At 43.7% G+C, this 17,830-nt stretch overlaps 1 protein-coding gene and 1 long non-coding RNA gene across 2 annotated transcripts in view; one reads left to right on the top strand and one right to left on the bottom strand.

The window, feature by feature from the left end:
• DPYD (dihydropyrimidine dehydrogenase) overlaps nt 1-17,830 on the top strand; it is a 755,572-nt gene that overhangs the window by 679,191 nt on the left and 58,551 nt on the right.
• Nucleotides 682-2,326, bottom strand: LOC142503379 (uncharacterized). Its single transcript, XR_012803992.1, has 3 exons — nt 2,115-2,326; nt 1,527-1,660; nt 682-996 (listed from the first exon to the last, which is right to left on the bottom strand). It is a non-coding gene; the product is annotated as an uncharacterized LOC142503379 (long non-coding RNA).

Here is a 17,830-nt window from a genome sequence, read left to right as displayed (position 1 = left end):
TATTTGCTTTTTTTATGTTTCTAGTTGCAATGTTGCTAGTTTTATGTCTTCTTCATATTATAAAAAAAAAACAGTTCAATACTCACTGACTTCCGGAAACACAAGTTCCTCCACTTGTAAATAGTCTCCCCTGCTGCTCTTTATCCTGCCGAGATCAGCGGGGCACACTTGAACATGGAAAAACAAGAAAGGAACGCAACAGGGAAACGTATATATAGAAAGCAGTAGAAAAAAAAATTCACATCTGAAATGACATAAGTAAGAACAGGTGAACGCATCATCCTGCACTCGGAGGCAAAGCTGGTGATGATCTGGGACAAAAGATGGATGTACAGGGGGACCTTCCACATGTATCCCACCAAAAATTCCCACTCCGGAAAAGGCACACAAACGGGAGGGGTGCCAGCCGTCCGATGTCACAACATGCTTCTAGCAGCAACCTCAACGCGTTTCGCATAATTACGCTTCATCAGGAGTTTTAGCTAATACTCATCATAGAGGCCCTATATATAAATACCCAAATAGGGTGCACCTCTCACACGTGTTATCCCTTTAAATACGTCTACAGATAACTTTACATACACTTAAAACAAACACTGAAACAATTCCAATGTCCTTGAGTTCAGTCCCTCCTACCACCCATTGTGGCCAAGCATTGTCATCTACTGCACTTATTCCCTGTTACGTCGGGGCTGCCCGCAGACCAGACCCGTCCCCTGTGCTGAAGGGGAAAGTAGGAATACACGCACCCACAGCAAAGGGAGCGCATCCGGAGTGTGGTGTTAAGCGTTGCCAGGCCAGATGTATGTAAGGTAGACAATACTTACCGGTACCGGGTGTAGAAGTAGAATAGTACTTGCCTTGCCGAGGTCAGGGAGCGGAGAGATGAGGAAGGTTGAAGTCCAAGCCGTGATCGTGGATTGCCAGAGAATACGTAGTCCGAGGAGAGCTGAGGTCGGGAGCCAAAGGGGGTAGTCGTACGAGCCATGTCAGAACCTGTAGAATCACCAGGAGAACACCAATCAACTTCCATACAGAAACTATGTCGAGCGATGAATGAGGGCTCAGAGATGCCTGATAAGGCTGGACTGACCAATCAGGGGTGGAGGCTGATCAGGTGGACTGCAGGTAGCCTTTCAGGATTGGTGTGGCTGATACAACCCAGGTGAGCACTGGTAGTACTCTGAGTGTGCCCACACGGTGTACGGGGGCGGAGCCTTACAGCAGGAGTGGGAGCTGAAGAACGGATGCTGGGCGCGTGCTCTGTAAGTTGTGTGTGCACGTGACCAGCGTTGGAGGAGGACGCACGTGCGCGTGCAGGACGTTGGGACCGCGCCTCCCACTGAGAAAGAGGGGGAGTGGCGGGACCACTGAGGGGAGCGACCCTGCCGCGACGGTGGAGCTGACGGCCCACGGACGTGGAGGCAGGTAGGCGGGGGTGGCGCTGCGCGCCCTGAGTCTTACTGAGGGTTGTCTGTGTGTTGCGCGGACGGCGCTGAGAAATCGGATCCCTAACATTCCCTCACCTTCTGTCTCTGTAAATTTCCCAACATTCCACTTTGTAAAGTCTCCAGGGCAGGAATTTCCTTTCATATTGTCTGACTCTGCTCCGTATTATAATTCCCTGTACTGTATTGTCTTTGCTGAGGACGCTGTGGCGCTATATAAATAAAGATATACATACATACAATAAGGATTATTTCATATCTCTTATAATTTGATATAATAATGTATTATTGATATTTTTTTTAATATTTGATTTATTAGCATTATTATTTTTATAATACTTTATATCAATTGATGGTTCATTACCAGTATTCAGTACACAGTGATATACTATAATAACAATAGTGCTTATAACTGTGTATGTAAAATAAAATAATCATTGAATACATTCTGAACGTCCATTACAATAAATTATAATATACAAATATAAGGAAGAGATATTAAATAATCTGAATAGATTCTTATTAATGCACACTAGCATTATTCAATTTATGACGAGTATATATATATAAACACAATTTCACATGGGTTATGTTTTATAAAACATAAAATGTGAAGGTCCACAAAAAAATGTGCAGGGCTGTTGCACTTTCTTTAGATGTACTTACAATATATCCAGAAAAGCTGCAATGTACAAGGGGCATCCCCAACTCTTATTGTTTCGGGATGAGAAAGAGGTTTCAGATCTCCTGCAGTCTCTCACTAGCTGGAACATGAATCCTCTGCAAAACAGGAACTAGGGTCACAGTGTCTCCCTGCAGCCTCCTACTACTGTAGCTAACAGAGCCTTCAACTCAGCTCATATGGGTCCCATTACAGACTAGACTCCAGGCAGTCAATTTTCAGAAGCTCGATGCTACAGCAGCTCTCAGATGGAGGGATTTGGGATAGGCAATTCTTTGGTTTCCAGACCCTCACAGCCCTCACACAACTTGTCACATGATCATTCACAAGAAAAAGGAGTTTCTCTAAATAAAGTCTCTTACTGACTTTTGCTGAGCAGCTAATCTTTTGGCTTCCCTAGTGTCTGAGAAAGTAATAGACCTATGTGTGTTACAATTTGAAGATCATAGACAAATGTCTAAACAATATGCTCTGAAATGGGTTATCATTTTTATAAAGGTAAGCTACAGTATGGACTAGCACATGTGTACTCGACAAAATAACCGTGGGAGAGAGAAAAAGATTATTAGTTTCTCATCTTCTGCTGAGACAATTGCATATGTAACTGGCAGTGCTCTGTCACAAGGGAACACACCATCCATTACTTGCTGAGGTGGAAAGTGTTTGGTAAATTTGACCCAATCCAAGTGATAAAAGCAAAACAGAGTAAAACATCCATCAAACAGATGCTATTTACCATGCTACACAATCATACAGTGTACAGTGTATGCTTTGTTTCATGGAAGAAATGCTGGCACTGGAGATCAACTTAAATATATCTAATAGATCGTGCTGTCTCTTCATCTTAAGACTCGGGCCCTCATTTACAAATTCATGATATGCAAGCCATCATGTGACGTCCAAAACAAAGCTAATAATCTGTTATATGTGCCAACCATTAATCATTGTTTTTCTCTGTTCAATTCTGACTTCAGAAGAAGCAATTAAGCATCTTGTAGTACACACTACAGTATTTTTGAATGCCTTCATAATTGTTGTTCATTATTTTATACAGCACAAACCACGTGCACAGAGCTTCACAGCAGAAACATGCAGACAGATTAAAATATATCAAATAAATTGCATGCGCTGTACTGAATAAGAGCATTAACTATCAATCTAAACAAAAGGAGAAGGCAATCCCTGTATAAAGTTCAAGTTATCTGTATTGGGATCTACATATGTATTCTTATTTTTATTCAGAGCAATCTAAATCCGCACAATTCCATAATAGAGTTTTGAGTATAAAATAATTTGTTATAGAAAATATATGATTTTCCTCCCTGTTTTGTACGTAACCAAGCATTATTCATTGCAGCATTATAATAGCAATATTGTACTAAAATAGCATTATTATTCATTATAGGCGTATGTAACAGTTACAGACAAGATAAAAAATGTGAGACAGCTTTAGTTTGAAAGAACTTAGACTGGTGTCGGCTGTGAAAGTCTCCGGTAGATTTAAAAGGGTATGTTATGGTATGTTACAGTTCCAGCTTTTTGTTTTTTTGTAACTCAGTGATGTATCTGTCCTACAAGAGCCTTAACCCTCTGGGTGCTGTTTGATGTACTGTAGCTACTATGTCCTGGGGTCTGGAACTCCAGTGGCCCCGCGATATAGTAGGTGCTTTATATTTTATGTGCTAGTTTTTCTAAGGGAGATCACGTTCTGCGCTTCTGTGGAGAATGCGATCTGACAGGAAGAGGAATGAAAGAGGTAGACTCCTTCCATTCCGTCATCAGTGACGCCGCAATGCCATGATCGCTCCCGAGGTGTGGTAACGTGATCGTGAAGTAGGGTTAAATATTTAATAGGTAAACCAGAGCAAATTGAGATGGACCCCCATTGTATAGTCTGAGCAAGTGGCCAAAGACTACCTAAGCTTCGGGAGTAATGTGTGGGGCCTAAGACAAGCTCTTGCATGTTTCTCCTTTCATCCCTGTCTCCTAACTGAACCCTATTCTTAGTGCCTGCCAGTTCTTATTTTAAATTATAAGTGTTTGGCAGCCAGACGCTTAAGAAAAACGACATGGGATACACGATTTGTGAGAGTAAGTGGCTGGGCTAAGGTGCAGCGAACAGCTCGCCTTCTCAGCCATCCACACTACTCCCCTCCCTTGCCACGGAGCGTGGGGTTGCCATAGCGATTATAGTTCAGGACCACCACCTGCAGCTTCAACACTGACACCGTCACCTCCGATGCCCCGAAAGTTCTGAGAAATGAGAGGCTAATAAATGTACACTTCATAGCTTGGCACTAATAGTATAGCAACAATTTTCACATTTTTTTTTTTTTCTTTAAAAGGCACAACATCTTCTGACTGGTACCAAATCAAGGAAGTACAAATAAAAATGATAATTTGGCAATATTTACCCAGTAGACATTTGAGCACACAAATATCTATGTGGAATATAGACATCACATGTTTTTGATACCACTCCAGATTCAGAGGTCAGAGGTGTTCATTCATGAACCGAGTAAACAAACAGTTTAACAAACACCATTGTATTTACCATGCTCCATTCCCAAGATCTCAATGTTTGCTTCAAGCTTTTATCCAATCTCCAAATAGCGAGGCTGATTAAAATTCTCAGCGCTCACCTCCCTAACCTTCATCTTACCTGAAGTTCCATAGCTGGTCCTACTGGGCAATGGCAAATTGTTGTAAGGAGCTTCGATTTTACCTGTACGACCTCTTCCATTTTTTACTTTGCTTCCGGGTTTGTCACTTACTTGCATTTTTTACCTTTCTTTCTCAGATGGTAAATCTACTCATTGTGTATTTATGTAAAAACAATTTTACCTTACTTAAAATTAATAGTTCCAGTTTTTAAACTTTAGTATATTCTAGCTCAGAAAATGGCTTCGGAAATTCGTAGTTATAAAAGAGGATACAAGTTGTCTAAAAATGAGTGTTTGATGGGCAGATGCAGTGTAACAAGATTCATATTTTAGTTCCTCTTATTATACCCTGTCCAAAAACAACTTGATACGTGTGTGATTTTCGACAATATCTCATTTGCCGGCTGCACTTCTCTGTGATTGCATGACCCACGTGGTTAACAGATTATGCACACTACCAATACTTCTCATTAAAATGGCCACAGTTCACCAGTTTCGGTAGCTAGGAACAAACTCTGAATGAATTATTATACAACAAAGAAGCTGCTGTCATGCAGGACAAAAGACAAGCAAAAGAGAGCTTTGGCTTAATGAGGCTAAGTGAGTGTATACCCTGCATCACAGCTACTTGACGGCCTTTGAGCATGGATCTTTTTCTCCACAGGCCAAAACCTTTGGTCTATTATTTTGTGTTTATGCACCTTGAGGCTAATATACATTTTAATATGCTGCACATGGAGAGAGAAAATCTACCATTAGATTAGAACATGTGCAGTCCCTGTTAAATTAATGACAACTGAACATAGAGATAAATTTAGGTTTTCATATTTAATTATAGTGCACTATAGTACATTTAGCAAGGATAAATTGCACAATTATTATGCTTCATTTTTTTAATATCTTTTCCTATTAACTGTGCACATTTTGGCTCCCTCGTGCCATACTAGGATACTTGTATATATCATCATTCGCAAAGGTTGGTAAATTAGGTTACAGCAAATGCAATAGAAGCATGTCTTTGAATGCGTGGCGTAACATAGATTATTATTCTTAAATTAGCAATGCTAGCAGAAAATAAAGCACAAAGCACATACTTTTATAGCATATAAAGCATGCAAAACATGATCTGCATATCTCATGACTTCCTCTTGCCTTGCAGCTTTACTTCCTGTGGTGCGAAAATGACACAATTAATTTATATGAAGAACAGTGCAGGAAGTGAACACAGATACTTAAATTAATGTAGATTATCACTTTGGGGTCCACAATAGCAATACAATACGGTAATTGTATTTAAAGGAATACAAATAAAAAGTAACTATAGAATATATGGAAAAAGAGCAAATTTATAGTCTCCTTATAGGGAAATCTAGTTAGTACAGTAGGCCGATCCAAGTCCCCTATAATATACATACAGTGCTATGTAACTTATTTTGGTGCTTACGAGGCGGCTAATAACTTGAAAAATTCCAGCAGCTACTGCGTGTATCGAGCTCCTTGGAATAGACAGAACTTTTATTATTTTTGGCATCAAATCTATAAAAGCTGCTCATTTGGTCTCTTGTGCCTCGGATATAGTACAGGCCCGCTCAATGGATCGCATGATTAGAAGCGATCCGTGGCCTGTAGGATTGCGCGACGGGGGCGTGACGAGGGTGTGCCGAAGACGTGCCCGGGACGTCACGTGAGCAGTTCACCCTCATTGGCTGAACTGCGCACGTGTCCCGGCCGTCACGCTGCAAAATAAAAATGTGGTCTCGCGAAGTATCAGCCGCCCACGTCGCTCTCGCGCACGTGTGTGCACGCTATCCCCGTGCGCTTTGCCTTACGGCCTTTTGTCACTCATACAATGGATGCGGCCGTACTCTTACCATGTATCTGTTAGCTAGAGAACTTTACTTCAGACTTGCCAGGGAAACAATGAGTACAAGAGACGCCAATTATTAAATACTTCCCATTATAACGTGTCTTAAATACGGATACATCCATTCTAACTCAACTCTGTTAATGTATGCAGCCACTATATATTATTGGATACAATTGATGCATTTTAGAGAGGAATACTTTGAAATGTTGACTCTTGAAGGGTCTCTGTTCAGAATACTTTTATAGGAAAAACTAATTTCCTTATTTTGATCCAGAGCAGCCACCAGTATTTTTTTGTAAATTCATTTGTGTACATTGCTGACAATTTTCTGTGTAGGACCCAAATGTAGAGTTTCATCATCAGTCGTGTGTTTTCTACTAACTGCCATTGTCTGTCAGTTTTTGTATTAAGGTAATACTAAAATTCCTCCCTTTCACAGAAGTTACTCAAATTAAATGAGTTCCTGCATCAATATGATGGAGAGAATCCTAATGCAAACTGTACAATAGTTCGTCATAACATAGAAGAAAAAGGACTGGAATTTCTAAATGATTCTTACATTTATATTTGAGTTTTACGACCATATTACTTTTTTATGCCTAGTTCCATTATTTCGAGCCATTGACTATAATTCACTTTTGTGATGTTCTGATGTAGCAAGCGTTAGTGTACCCACCGATAACCCAGAATATGGCAAAGTTTCCATAGTAAACTTAGAGGACCCATTTTTTCTGTTTGTTAGTCTTTTGGCTGCCATGCCACAATAAATGCATTATTTTTAAACTTTTTGCCTCCAGCCAAGTCTTTATGCTGTTCGCAGCCCTGCCTTTTTTTTCTTGTTATTGACTGAATTACACCTAGTGTCACAATTACATGCTTTAGTACATTCTGCTCTGTATGTTTAAATTGGCAAACGGTATTATACCATATTAGTTAGAAGAAAGTTAATGAAGTGGAAGGGCCAAAGGTCAAAATAAAAGGATACAGTTAGTGTGCAGTCTAACTCCTGTCGTGTTCCCCTAGGAGTATTTTTAATTCCCTTTTCAGTTTTCAAGTCATAAACATGTTTCTCATTACAACACGCAATATGTACTGTGGGTGAGAAGGGTAAATATATCTTGCTTGATAATGCACCAAGAAATTAAAACGTTTACGTAAAGAGGAGCTTTATGTGCAATACAAGAATTATAATATATACGGGATATTGGGTTATATGTGAGTTACATTTACCTTGATCAAGAATGTCACAAGTAATAAAATAACAGACTAATGCGTAATTTATTTATAGAAGCACTTGCCTGTGATCATATGTAGTATTATTCATTTTGTACATACTGCACACCTGCTGATTGCAGCACCATGTTGGTCAGATTTGACCAACACGAGCCACTACCCCAAAGAGCTTATTACAATATTCTTTTTATCACATTATCTGCACATACTGGATATTTTTGGTGTTGATAATTACTATCTAGCGCTAGAGTGGTATAAATCGATGAACAAGACATTCAGCAATAACAGAATATTTTGTTGCAGAAAATATTTTCCATCCCTATGCAACTTGAAACGTCACATTAATATTCCCCGACGCACCAGTACAATGCAAGGCACTCAAACCTTTTTATGGTCCTCACTGTTTAACGCATTTCAGTTCATTAGCTATGTACTGTACACATAGGGAAGTCAACTTTCTCTGGATCAACTTGATTGCCTCGGAATCAACTTGTTGAATTTGCTACAGTATATATTAGGATATACTGTACATTTGTTACAGATTTTTTTTTTTCAAAATAATTACATATTATTATTTAGAATTTTTTTGAATGGTTATATTGAGAGATTTACATAGACAAAATGGAAGGCGCTATTGCAGTTGATGGCAATGCCTGGCCTGGTGTATGGTAAGTGCTTCTGCATACTGCACCGACACACTTTATTCGAGCAAATACCCAGTATGTACCTGGCAGATACCTGGAATGCGCCGCTCCTCACCTCTGACAAGCCCCGTTGCGTTTGCCTTCCCAGCCTGGGTTCATGCCTGGCTGACGGGCGGCTGATCTGTTAAATGATAATGATTAGGATTTAATAGGCTGCAATGCTTCGCGTGTCTACCAGATGGCATAAATTCATGAATTGTAATGCAGTATATATATATATACTGTGCAGTATTGCAGCCAGCGGGAATAAAATGCTTCAATCCCTGCCTGAAAAATACCTCAATGCACTCGGGCAGAAAACAGTCACAAACCTCAATACACCCGGGAATACCCGAATTCGTGGGACTAGCCGAGCTCGAATAAAGTGTGTCGCCAGTGTATATTGTACAACACAAAAGATGCACTAATAGATGGCTAATTGATGAGGTACCATGCCATAGGTCAGAGAGATTTTTGGTCAGTCCTTTGGGTATTTGAGAATTCTGCCCATTCCCCTCTTTATAGCATAGATTGGCTGCTACTTTCACAGATCACTTTAATATCTCTTGTTTAGTATTGTGTAGGTAAAGGAGTATTACAGTAAATTGCATTTTCAATAAATACCGTGTAGGGAGTTAGGACAGACTTCAAAAATCCGGCATATCTTCGTCTAGCTCATAATTGTTATTATTATATATTGTAATTTTTGGGGGGGGTTAAAATAGCGTGTTCCATTTATCAAATACCCCCCTGTACCCATAAGGGGGAATTGAGCCCTGATGGAAAGATATGTAAGGGTGAAGAGTAAGGTACAGTAGTGGTCAGAGGAAGGAGCGGGAACTTAAGAGTGGGGGACGGGGGGGAGGTATAAGAAGGCAGGGTAGGAAGCACTCACCCTTTTTTGCTATTGGTTGGCATGAGGAATCATCATGCCGTCAAAGAGGTCTGCACACGCAGGAGGAGTCATGGGAGGACTGGGCTTTCCTTAATGGGACAGGAGGGTTGTCTAGGGGGGACGGTGCATTCTAGGGGCGTATGGGTGGGGGGCAGGTGTAGGGGTTAGGCCCATAGTGGGGGTGATTAGGGTTCATAGCAGTTCATAGCAGTCCTCTGGGGGTATGTTTGAAGGCTGCCATCGTGTTTGGGGTTGGGGAGAGGTTTAGAGATGGGAATAGTGGGTTCCCTTTTGCCAGGTGCTGGGGGAAAGATGGTTCATCAGTTAGGGGGTATGGATGGAGATGGGATGTAGAGGGTGAATGGGAAGGAGCGTAGTAGGGTGAGGAGCTTGAGTCACTGATGTCAGTTGCTCGAGGTAGCAGGGGTCTTATCAGGGATACAAGGCAGCAGTTGACATCAGTAGCTACAAGTTCTGGGTCCGTTCCAATCGGGCATCAAGCATCGGCGGTTATGGATGAAATTGATTGACCTGCAGGAGACAGTGTGAGGGGGGATAAGGTTGAGGGTGGGGAGGGGGAAGTGGGTCTGGGGGCTATTTGGGCAGTGTTGCATTCTGTTATTGTCCGGTTAGATGGGAAGTAAGGGGAAAGTGGAGGGGTAGTAAGTGCGGGGGAAACATCGAGGAGGGAGTCGATGCGGGCACTCTTAGATGAGGGTGGAATAGCAGAGGGATGTGTACCTGTGGGAGTGACAGCACAGGCCAGCGCATCTAGCACAGTGGTGGCTGGTTTGCAGGGGCAGCCATAAGTCCACATACTCTTATGCTCAAATCTTATCTTTTACAGCCAGGGCAAGTGCTGAGGGGGCATAGGAGGTGCAGGGCGTGGCGGCTGCCAAAACGGCGGAAGCACAAAAATAATTTCCTGATGTGAGTTTTAAGAAGGCCTATTTACGTTGGGCAAGCCTGCTTGTTACGCACTTTCCACTGACTATACAAGAGAAGTTTTGGACAGGGGATAGTATTATCTGCATTGTTGAAGTGAAACTTCTTTGCTGGCACCTACCTAAATTCTCATATAACTAAAACTCCTTCATGGAGATTAAAATGCGTCACGATCAGGCGCGCCCCCGCTGGCTCCAAATTCTCACAGCACTCAAAGTCCTCGATGGAAATGAAAAAGTGATCAGGCGCGTGCATGAGCGCATGCGCCCCCACTGGTTCAAAATTCACACAACTCTCAAAGTCGTTCATGCAGACGAAAATGCGATCAGGCAAGCAAACAGTACCTTTATATCCAAACCTGCCGCAATACCAGTACTTTTATAAGCAAACCTGTCACAGTACCAGTACTTTTATAAGCAAACTTGCCACAGTACCAGTACTTTTATATCCGAACCTGCCACAGTACCAGTACTTCTAGTTATTATAAGTAAATTGTATCATGTATTCCAACTGATTCTATGGAGATTTCTGCAGAAAGATAAATAAAATAATTGATACTCAATTCAATCAAAATTTCATTCAATCAAAAACATCAAAATACAATTTCAGTGATAAAACACAAAGAAGTCTCACTTAGAACACGCATACAGTACCCGGCACACAGCCCGTCTTCTTATTTTAATGGTTTTTTTATGTACTGATCATCTTTTGGTTGCTACAACAACCATTTATAAAGTCATATCCACGTCCTTTTTTGAAACAGGCACACACACCTTTTTGAGCTCTGCCCTTTGGCAACAAAGTATCACAAGCAGATCTATTGCTGTGTTCCTAACAGCAGACTGGCACTCAATCAGGATTTTTACAGATTTATAACAGAAGCACCAAACGATCGCCAGCTTAGGATAGATTGTCACATGCTTTACATATAAAAAATTAAGAGGAAAAAGGGAATGTACTATTGCTGCTAAAACAGAGAATGCGGCTGATTTCATGCTTTTTTACAGCAAAGTAATTTTTCTTCACCAAACTATGTTCAAGAACTTTGTCTCCAACATTAAAAATGCAGCCCCAGACACAGAAGCACCGCAGCATTAAACGTTTATTTAGTAAATTTCAGATATTCTTTCTTAAACTCCCTTGACATGTTATTATTTTATCTTAAACCAGGAATTCAGGGCAAATGGTACAGAAAATATGAAAGATATACAGCATAGATCACAGTTCACATTCAGTAACAATCCTAAAAGAATAAGTCAAAGAACCGGTTTCAGATCATTCTATTTTTGTGCTGGGGAATGAAAATATCTGTTAGAGAAAATGTTCTTGATTTACTTTTGTTTTCTCTCTATGGTCCAGGCTCCTTAAACTCTTTAAGTCCATTTATTTTACCGTAAACCTACATGAATTTAATGTTGAGTTATGGTAATGTCACGCTACAAGCCTAGCATTTAAAAAAAAGGATGTATGGGGGAAAAAATACACACATTATATGCAAGTCAATCTCTAGCACAGGGGTGGCCAACTCCAGTCCTCAAGGGCCCACCAACAGGTCAGGTTTTAAGGATATCCCTGCTTCAGCACACGCGACTCAATCAATGGCTCCATCAATGACTGAATCACTGATTGAGCCAGCTGTGCTGAAACAGGGATATCCTTAAAACCTGACTTGTTGGTGGCCCAGTTGACCACTCCTGGTCTAGCATTGGAACACGCACTCTGTTAATGGCATTTTTGTTTTTTACATTATTTAAACAATAGATGAGAAAGTCAAACCGCGCTCTTGCTTCCTAACAGGATCTCGTAGTGGATCAACTCTTCCCTCTTGCAGCTGATGTGATGTGAAGGCACCCCTCCTCCACAGGTCCCGTCGCAGGATGGCTCCAAACGCGGGCAATTATTTAAACAATACCTAAACTTGACGTTACTCTTATTCAGACATAGAAAAGGGAAAAAGCAACAGGCAAAAGCTCTATTTTATGGTCTGTCTGGAAGTAATGCTAGATTCTGGTTTGACACTGTAAATAGCTCCATTTTATTTTCCTCTTCTCACAATTTGATGTCACTTTATATAAAGATAACTTAGCATTATCCTGAAATAACTATATGCTACCTCTAGTGCGGCTTTTGTTTTTGTATATCATTTGTCATGCAACTGATCCTGATTATGGGAACATACTGTATTTGCCTGATTTCTAGTAGTATGGTGAGTCTGGGCCTAGAAGCCATTATGGCTCAGAACATCTCTAAATGAGGTCAGTGTTCTCAACAAAAACTGTAGGAAACAAGACATTACTGTTATCGTTCAAAGTTGCTATTTTTCCTGTAATTGTTTCAATGTATCACTCATTTAATATCATCTTTTATTCATGTAGCCCCCTGTCCCTATGCCTAAGGGAACTACGTGGGCAACTACGCATACTGCTGTACCGGTTTGCTCACAGAAGGCCTAAGCCTCCACCTCTGGGTTCCTGGGGTGAGATCTTTCTCCTTGCGTGCAGCGCCTCTACCTCTGAGGGATCCCAGCGTTGGCGCGATAACCCCTCACAGGAACGGATATACAGTAATAAGTAATACATCACACAATGTATTTAACTAAGGTTTACTGTACACACATACTAACACAGATAACATATAATAACTGTACCCACAGTATGAACCCAGTACCCCAACATGTGGTGGTTCCTCCAAAGTATTGAGGGTGCTGTGGCACCAATACCCCTGGTGTCCTGTCCCAGCAATAGCAGGGCCTCCAACACAGATCCCCTCTCTCCTAAGGATCCTGATCCTCCTCGTGAGGTGAGCTCCAGCTGGAGGGTCTCACCTGAATTTTCTGGGGTACTGCGGCCTAATCCAAAATCACGAGCACCACGTGGCCGTCCGGTCACCGGTGCAGAAATATCAGTAAGGGGAAGAGTCACTGTCTGGGGCTTTCCCTGCAACACTCCTCTACTATGGCTCAGGGCCTAACTGGGGCCTAGGGGGCAAGAAGCACTGCTCCCTGGACCCTACCTTCTTCTTTGCCTCCTCCGTCCAGACTGGCTCACGTGCTACTTGCACACGGAGGATATCCTGTTGGCTGGGCAGTCCCATGTGGTGCAGTCCCTCCATCTACGGATTCTGGGACTTGTAGTTCCACGGCTGCATATGCGGAGCCATTATAAGATAGCTGCTGCGCTATTCCCGCAAAGCATTCTGGAAATTGTATTCTCTATGGGCTTTTGAAGCCATTTAAAAATGGCCACTGCTCCGGTCGTAACTGCGCATGCGCGGCAGCTGAAGCAGCCACCGACAACTCTCCCTACTAGTGCGAAGCTCCGGCAGGCAACCAATCAGTTCTCCGGCCCCAGAAGTAAGGAGGGGGATTCTGCTACATCCTTAAGGCTTTTCCTCTGTACACTACAATGGGAGATGTATAGTTGACCAAGTATCATAAAACGATACTAAAATAGTTGCAAAGAGCCACAGTTTGTAAACACTAGAGATGGGCGAAACTGTCAAAATCCGTTTCCCGTAAAATCTGTTCCGCGGTGCAAAAAACACTGATGAATGATTACAGTTTCAATCTGTGGGGATTAATGAAAAACCGTCACTGGATACAATCCATTGATGGATTTTAACAATCCATCCGGGGTTTCCGCAATGCGCTGACCGATTTTAAGAATCCAATTCGCGGATTGGATTCTTAATATTCGTCAGCGTATTTGTGGAATTTGCAGATTGTCGTGATAAAAAAAAAACGTAAAAGGTGAAGCAACCGTTTTTGAGACTGATCCATGGAAATCCGCAGACCAAAGGGATCGGCCAATCAGAAGCGGATCCAGATCCACAAAAAAAATGTGCCCATCTTTAGTAAGCACTTTCTGCTTAAAAGACCTTACAGCAGGCCTGCTGTAAAGTGAGAAGGGCCGAACTGCTCCAAGGAAAAAAAAATTGGGCCGCACGGGTAAAATCATCATCATCATCATCATCATCATCATCATCATCATCATCATCATCATCATCATCATCATCATCATCATCATCATCATCATCATCATCATCATCATCATCATCATCATCTCTCCTCCAGCACCTCTCATCATCATCATCATCATCATCATATCTCCCCCAGCACCCCTCACTATCAACCTTTGCGATACTCCCCATCTATCTCTCATACCCCCATCTCTCCCCCTCACCCACACAATACCCCCCTTCACATCAAACACACAATACCCCCCTGCACACCACACACATCCCTCTCCCCCCTTGCACTTCACATCCCTCCCCCCCCCTTGCACCTCACATCCCTCTCCCCCCTTGCACCTCACATCACTCTCCCCCCTTGCAGCTCACATCACTCTCCCCCCTTGGGTGAATGACAGTGGGTGGGTGAATGACGGTGGGTGGTTGACAGTGACTGTGTGGGTGACAGTGACTGGGTGGGTGACAGTGACTGGGTGGGTGACAGTGACTGGGTGGGTGACAGTGACTGGGTGGGAGACAGTGACTGGGTGGGAGACAGTGACTGGGTGGGTGGGAGACAGTGACTGGGGGGGTGGGAGACAGTGACTGGGTGGGTGGGAGACAGTGACTGGGTAGGTGGGAGACAGTGACTGGGTAGGTGGGAGACAGTGACTGGGTAGGTGGGTGACAGGGTGACAGTGACTGGGTGACAGTGACTGGGTGACAGTAACTGGGTGACAGTGACTGGGTGACTGGGTGACAGTGACTGGGTGACAGTGACTGGGTGACTGGGTGACAGTGACTGGGTGACTGGGTGACAGTGACTGGGTGACTGGGTGACAGTGACTGGGTGACTGGGTGACAGTGACTGGGTGACTGGGTGACTGGGTGACAGTGACTGGGTGACAGTGTGACTGAGTGACAGTGACTGGGTGACAGTGACTGGGTGACAGTGACTGGGTGACAGTGACTGGGTGACAGTGACTGGGTGACTGGGTGACAGTGTGACTGAGTGACAGTGACTGGGTGACAGTGACTGGGTGACAATGACTGGGTGACAGTGACTGGGTGACAGTAACTGGGTGACAGTGACTGGGTGACTGGGTGACAGTGACTGGGTGACAGTGACTGGGTGACAGTGACTGGGTGACTGGGTGACAGTGACTGGGTGACTGGGTGACAGTGACTGGGTGACTGGGTGACAGTGACTGGGTGACAGTGTGACTGAGTGACAGTGACTGGGTGACAGTGACTGGGTGACAGTGACTGGGTGACAGTGACTGGGTGATAGTGACTGGGTGACAGTGACTGGGTGACAGTGACTGGGTGACTGGGTGACAGTGACTGGGTGACAGTGTGACTGAGTGACAGTGACTGGGTGACAGTGACTGGGTGACAGTGACTGGGTGACAGTGACTGGGTGACAGTGACTGGGTGACAGTGACTGGGTGACAGTGACTGGGTGACTGGGTGACAGTGACTGGGTGACAGTGACTGGGTGACAGTGTGACTGAGTGACAGTGACTGGGTGACAGTGACTGGGTGACAGGGTGACAGTGACTGGGTGACAATGACTGGGTGACAGTGACTGGGTGACAGTAACTGGGTGACAGTGACTGGGTGACTGGGTGACAGTGACTGGGTGACTGGGTGACAGTGACTGGGTGACAGTGACTGGGTGACTGGGTGACTGAGTGACAGTGACTGGGTGACAGTGTGACTGAGTGACAGTGACTGGGTGACAGTGACTGGGTGACAGTGACTGGGTGACAGTGACTGGGTGACAGTGACTGGGTGACAGTGACTGGGTGACTGGGTGACAGTGACTGGGTGACAGTGTGACTGAGTGACAGTGACTGGGTGACAGTGACTGGGTGACTGGGTGACAGTGACTGGGTGACAGTGACTGAGTGACTGGGTGACAGGGTGACAGTGACTGGGTGGGTGACAGTGACTGGGTGCTTGACAGTGAGTGGGTGACAGTGACTGGGTGGGTGACAGTGACTTACCTTGACCGGGTGGGTGCAGCTTGGCACCGGACGCTTTCCCCTCCTGCCCCCGATATCCCTGCGGCAGCTGCCCGGGATGAGAGGTGGGCTTGGGGGCGCGGGCTCAGGGAGGGGGGGCATGGGAGGTGAGCTCGTGGGGGGGGCAGGGGCATGGGAGGTGAGCTCGTGGGGGGGCAACGGGAGGTGAGCTCGTGGGGGGGGCAACAGGAGGTGAGCTCGGGGGGACGCGGGAAGCTGGCCGCGGAGGGAAGCGGTGAGAAGCAGGCCCCAGGAGGAGCCGAGTGTTACTTCCCCCTCCGTCCCACGTTGGGAGCAGGGGGGGGGGGAGCGGGCCTGCAGGAGGAGCTGGCTAGTACTTCCCCATCCATCCCACATTGGGCGTAGGGGGGGAGCGGCTGCAGAGGATTCCCCCTCTGTCCCAAGTTGTGAGCGGGGGGGGGGGGAAAGCGGGCCCTGCGCATGCGCGCCGGGACCGCGGGGAATCGGCGCCATTTTTTTAAACTTTTTAAAATTATTATTTATTTAAATAATTAATGAATTGGCGCCCAGCCGGAGTAATCGCGGGCCGCACAGAGAGGCCAGACGGGCCATATGTTGTGCAGGCCTGCCTTACAGTATATTCATGAGTAAGGATATGAAAGAGTAATAAGGCAATCGGAATTTTTTTTTTAGCACAGGTTGAGGATTGAAGGGATTCCTCCATGTCTATTTATTTTTTACTCGATCACATATCTGGACCACCTTGAATTGATTGCTGGTGATCCCATGTTACGTACATACTGTAACAACTGTCCCTTTAGTGACATCTCCAACTTACCAAAAGGCAGCGAGCAATAAATTACAATTTTATAGGAATCAGGACTGTTGTTGAGGATAAGACAGGGGTGGTCGAATTACAGAAACCCTCTATTTCAGGTGAATTCATTTATAACTTGGGAGGTCTTTTCACTTTGCTGCAAGAACAGGACCTACTATGGTTCTTTCCCCTCATACAGAGGTAAAGGGAAGGTATGCAGGCTTACGACGCTTTGGCCAAAGGTTTTAACTAAATAACCAACTATTATTATTGATAGAATTTTAACTTTATTCTTATTACCATATATGTTTTGTCAATTGGATGTAGCATTGGGCACCCCTGTCTTTTGTTGAATTAATTTATATATAGAACATTTCCTTTAAACATAAAATAAATAAATGAATAACGTATCACTGAACGTATGATAGTTTATAGATACTGTATGTGACAATATCATTTATAAAGAGATTATACAGTAGGCATAGTCTCTAACTTTTTCATGCAGCATGTAATTTAAAGAAAATCTAAAAAAAAATTAAAAGTCATCTGAAATGTTTCTTCTCCCACCAATCACATTGCACTACAAGTTACAGCCTCTGAAAATTAACAATGGATAGAGGGTTAGCTCTACTCATCTGACAAGAGAAAAGCAACAGTAAAA

The sequence above is a fragment of the Ascaphus truei genome, chromosome 10 (genome assembly GCF_040206685.1).
Source record: "Ascaphus truei isolate aAscTru1 chromosome 10, aAscTru1.hap1, whole genome shotgun sequence".
Taxonomy (NCBI): domain Eukaryota; kingdom Metazoa; phylum Chordata; class Amphibia; order Anura; family Ascaphidae; genus Ascaphus; species Ascaphus truei.
This window is presented reverse-complemented; position numbering and strand designations above follow the sequence as displayed.